The following is a 5,520-nucleotide window of genomic DNA, read 5'->3' as shown; positions in this document are numbered from 1 at the left end:
TTTTGAATTTTTTAATTCATTGTTATGTATGAAATGAAAAGAGAATATTTGGTGTGGAAACAAGTAATTGTGTAATATTTAGGGTTCTACATTATTTATATTCATATTTTAAATGAATAATTGAGTTTGGTTCTTGCTATTTTCCAATAAAAATGTGACAAGTGTATAATTTTCTCTTATCCGTATGCAAATTTCTCCTGTTTTCATATATATATATATATATATATATATATATATATATATATATATATATATATATATATATATATATATATATATATATATATATATATATATATATATATATATATATATATATATATGAGGGCATATCATATGAGAATGACATATTTATATGAGAATATGAGAATGAATTCGAACCATTGGATTTTAAAATAAATGGTGGAGATTATGAGTGAATTATTTTTTTCTCTCTCCTACTTCATTTATTTCAAGATACAGGAGAGAGAAAAAAAAGATTCACTCATAATCTCCACCATTTATTTTAAAATCCAATGGTTCAGATTCATTCTCACATTCTCATATAAATATGTCATTCTCATATGATATGCCCTATATATATATATATATATATATATATATATATATATATATATATATATATATATATATATATATATATATATATATATATATATATATATATATTTGTCATAGTTTCATTGGAAAATAGTAAGAACCACCCTTAAAGAAATTGTACCTAAGTTTTGTCCTTAATTTTATTACTATCTTAAAATATTTTTAAGAAAATTAGAAAATATATTTTAAGATCAAATTTAAAATGAATTCCTTTTTTTTACAAATGTAGTATTAGTTTTTGTATTTTTATTATTATAAAATATATAAAAACAGTTTGACAACTTTATTAAACCTCTGAATCTTAAACTCTCGCATATGCTAGTTTAATTTCCAGTCTGATTCTAATTACCAACCATACACAAAAATGTTTGACATTACAAATTTCAGATGCAAAGTTCGAATGCAAAGCTTATACATCCATTTCTTAAGGCCATACACTGTCAACCTTATGTTAGGCAGAGTTAAATTGGATCATTCTATCGAACAAAGTCAATGCTAAACTCAAATATTAAGTATATTTACCGTACGGTTTTCTGTAGAACCTGACTGTACCGTACGGTTTCTGCAGAACTTGACTGTGCCGTCTGTTTTAGTCAAAATGCCGTTAAATCAATAACGAAAAAAAAGAAATTTTACAACGTCGTTTTAATTTTATATTTCAAATTTGGATCTCATAAGAAACAACAATACTTCCGTAATAATTTAAAAAAAACGTTATTCAAAAAATTTATCACTTTTTTCATATCAATATCATAGCCATAATTTATAAATTGGATATTGCAAAGTAAAACAGTAAATACGTAATAATAGAAAACCAGGTCAAGGCCAGACGCAAAACGTTATATATAAGGTGAGGAATAGGTTACCCCATCAAAACTAAGGGTAAATTACTCTTCTTTATATGGACAAATAAGATTATGCCATATGTATTTTTTATAAAATAATAATAATAATAATTTTATCAGATATTTTATTTATATATTTTTAATTATTTTAATCTTTAATATTATTATACTTTGTCTATTTTACCCCTTTAATTTTAAAAAAATAAAAAACAGAGTTAAGATCTTCTATTTTGTATTGATTGAAAATAAAATGTGTTAACTTTTTCCCCTTCCACCATGTTACCGATAGAAAATCCCTAACAACCTCCCTTCCACTGTGTTTCCAATATGAAATCCCAAGAAATTCCTCTTCCACCGTTTCGCCATGTTAATTCACTGCATCTCTTCAATTCAAAGCCACACGAGATCATGTCGGTGCCGGTGAAAGCGCCCGATTCGGCGGAAACAAAGCGATCTACAACTCTGATTGCTAATGGAAGCAAGCGACGGCGGCTAGGGTTTGCACCGTGCTATAACTGCTGAGATTGTACGATCTTGCACGCCTGCAATTGTTCTCTGTGTTAGATCATTTCAAAGATTGTGGACGATGGCGGTGCGATTGATTCTCAGAGGAAAAGCACTGGATCCTGGGTTTGTGAGATCCACGCACCCGATTCCAACCCTTTTCTGTCTCAGAGTCTAGTGTTTTAAACTTTCAAATCTGACCTGTTTACATTGCAACATAAGAGTTAAGACAAAAATTTTTAATGTGTTCATAGTTTGTTCCTATATTTTCAAATGGTGCCATAGCATCATTTTAATTTAACCAATGTTCTTACACTTATTGACTTGTTATATTTTTCTGGTAGGTTGTTCTTAATATGCATCTTCGTCAGCATATTTAATATGCATGCTTTGAGAATCCATTTGTTAAAACATATTTGATTCCGAAATCCAAGTAGAGTATAACTTAACAATGTTAATGCCTGGATCTGGAAAAGACACCCAGTCGCCAATCATTAAGGATGAGTACTGCTTATGCCACTTGGCTACGGCAATTTTCAAGTGTTGGACAAATTTTTAGTGCTATAACAACGGTTAGTGACAAAATTTAATACCTTGATCCTTCACGTATTTCCCGTTGGTGTATTATATAAATATTTATTTCCCACAATTAATATTTTTTTAATAATCAAAATTTGCAATACTTTCTATATCGACCACACAAAATTTAAAACTACATCAAAAAAAATTTCAATTATATTTTTTAAGAGAAATGTATTAATACTAGTACAAGGGGTACTCACTCCTTAATACAACACAAAAAAGAATAGGGAAAGAATAATATCCCACAAACTTGCACTACATCATACAAATATTCAGATTTACAATTACAAGCCACCAGAGAACACACAATCAACCAAAATTCCTTTGATAGCATTGAAACTTTAGTAGTGAAGTGAAGTAGTGAAGGATGTAAATCCATTTGCAAATGAAATAATCAAGACACATTAATTGTGCTGTAACATCAACACCATCATTGCCAATCTACATGCCTCATCCATAAACCCACTAAGTTCCTTGTTGAAACCCCTGGAAAAAATATGAGTGATATTCAAAATTTAGATAATTTGACTTTATTTAAAAATGGAAAGAAAACCAGCAGCAGAAATATTTGAGCTGCACCCAAAGAATACAAGTAGGAGCTATTCCACTTAACTACCTAAAGCAACAAAGACTCCAATGTTACCAAATTCACACAAGTAATCTATAAATGAACATAAATTCAGAAATTATAAGAGATTGTATACATTAAGTATGGAATGGCCCAATCTACAACAAGTAATCATTATAAGAATCAAATTTATCAGTTCAGTTGAAAACGAGACTGACAGTACCTGTTAACTAACTACAAGACATGTTCATTCTCTAGAATATTCTTCCCACGAACACGAAGAATAACTCCTTCTTTATTATAATCCACACCCTAGAACCAAAAAAAAAAAATACAGCAGAAAATAAACCTTAAGAAATAAACTTAAAACCCTCTTCTTACTATCGCACCGACACTGTAATTTACATATGCATCCAATTAAACCACACTAAGAGTCACATTCATTAACATCATAAGATATAATTTAGATACATTAGTACATTACAAATAAACTTAAATTAAATATTAATTAAAATACACAAAGCACATTAATATAACTCACATCTTCAACTTTAACTTCCAATATGAGCTTAACACATTCTGCCATCTCTAAGAACCTTCCTGTTACAACAACAACACAAGTAGTAGGTTAGATTCAAAATTTTCAAAATATAATGAACAAAGTAACAATAAATACATATTTAACATTCTAACCTAATAGTATAGGCTATAATAGAATCTCCAGGAGCTATCAACTTATATACATACAATAGATAACTAAAATCCACTGGCACCATCTGTGTGTATAGAAAAAGCGCGTTAACATGTTTTAACAGTCATATACCTCCAATAGAAATATCTGACCACCTTCGTACTTGCCCCAGCCACCGACAATTAACCCGGTTTGCAAGTTATTCTGCCAATGAGAATACGTTTACTTCAAAACCAAATATTTATGGACATACACATACACATATAATTAGCTAGTAACAATAAAAGTAATAATCAGGCTGACTTGATGTCACCTGTTAATTTTTTATTAGTGCCAACTGTATCTCCAATTACAATTAACATTCTTGAAATTGATAAAAACTCATCGATACCACTCTAATTGAAAAAAAAAAGCCTCAAAATCAAACCTTGTTGTTATATGCGAGAAGCCGAACAAGGTTGGCTGCAACCTTGACTATGGCAGGTTATCCGAGCTGAATCCTACATAAAATGAAAACTTAATAGTGATGTGAACATGCTCATGAATACACGAAACCAAAGACTACCTCTCACACACCCTCCAAATCTTGGGCCTGTTTTCTGAATTGCTTTCTCATCCAACAATAGTCTCGGACCAGTCTCATAGGCTTTATCAAAAATTATAGTCTAAAACATCTTAGTACAAAGGAAAGTGTTTTAACAGTTATACACAATTGAGTAAGCCACTTACATGTGTTGACGGAGGAAATAGCGGCCATAGTCAAAGACAACCTGACAATATGCAGCCTGGAAAAAGAAATAGTTTACTTAATTATTGTTAAAAGTTAAAGTAAATACATCTATTAGGAAAATAAATCTTGAGATAATCCGTATTTATCATGGCAAGAACCACCAAAAGAATTACGATTCCTTAACAGCCAAAAGGTCAACTCTCAACCATTTTTTCAGTTAACAAAATAGATAATTCCCTTTTGCTGAAAATAATATGAACTAAATAAATTGTGGGAATTGAAAACCCAATGCATAATTCCACTGAATAAAGCAGGTAAAGATTCAAAATAACAGAAACATGAAATCAAATTCAAGCTAATAGAAATAGCCACATAACAAATAATCATCGAAACAAGAATGAATGGTGTGAGATAGAGAAAGAAAAATACTTATCCAGATCGGAAAAAACCATCAAAAAAAGAACATCAAATTGAACATCCTTCAAAAAAAAAGAACATCAAAAACCATCAATCTAGTAGAAATTCTCTACTTAGTAACAAACACATTTTAACTACGATTTCATGTTTATATGTGTGAAACAAATTGATTTAGATTAGTGTTTATGAATGAGTGTACCATTGCTAGTTCGAGAATCGGCTCCAATAACGACTCTGACGTTGTAGGTAACACCGATGATAGTGATTCCCACGGAATGGGGAGCGTTGAAATCGATGTTATCCATGATTGCTGGTAGGTTCGTAACGAAAATGGAGAAGAAAGAAGGTATATGAATCGGTCTCAAGCACAGGGTTGAATTGAATCGAATGAAGGTGTTGAAGCAAAGAGAAAAGGGTTATGGATTTTTCTACTTTTATATTCTTTTTTTAATTTTTTTAATCGAAAAAAAAATAAAAGAGTGTGAAAATTTGAGGCTTTCCTGAAATTTTTGCGCCTATTATTTCAAATCCTATACCAACGGTTGGGTTGTTATTTCGGTCTCTAAATGTTATCTATACCAAC

General features: G+C 30.2%; 1 long non-coding RNA gene across 3 annotated transcripts; it reads right to left on the bottom strand.

Moving 5' to 3' along the window:
- Nucleotides 1-2,470: 2,470 nt before the first annotated feature.
- Nucleotides 2,471-5,273, bottom strand: LOC131600263 (uncharacterized). 3 transcript variants are annotated; one of them, XR_009283082.1, is made up of 7 exons: nucleotides 5,137-5,273; nucleotides 4,520-4,575; nucleotides 4,218-4,436; nucleotides 3,923-3,994; nucleotides 3,641-3,699; nucleotides 3,323-3,411; nucleotides 2,471-3,017 (listed from the first exon to the last, which is right to left on the bottom strand). It is a non-coding gene; the product is annotated as an uncharacterized LOC131600263 (long non-coding RNA). The 3 variants fall into 3 exon arrangements; XR_009283083.1 differs by having other exon boundaries at nucleotides 3,793-3,994; nucleotides 4,218-4,575; XR_009283081.1 differs by having other exon boundaries at nucleotides 4,218-4,575.
- Nucleotides 5,274-5,520: the final 247 nt, after the last annotated feature.

The sequence above is a fragment of the Vicia villosa genome, linkage group LG4 (assembly GCF_029867415.1).
Source record: "Vicia villosa cultivar HV-30 ecotype Madison, WI linkage group LG4, Vvil1.0, whole genome shotgun sequence".
Lineage (NCBI taxonomy): Eukaryota > Viridiplantae > Streptophyta > Magnoliopsida > Fabales > Fabaceae > Vicia > Vicia villosa.
This window is presented reverse-complemented; position numbering and strand designations above follow the sequence as displayed.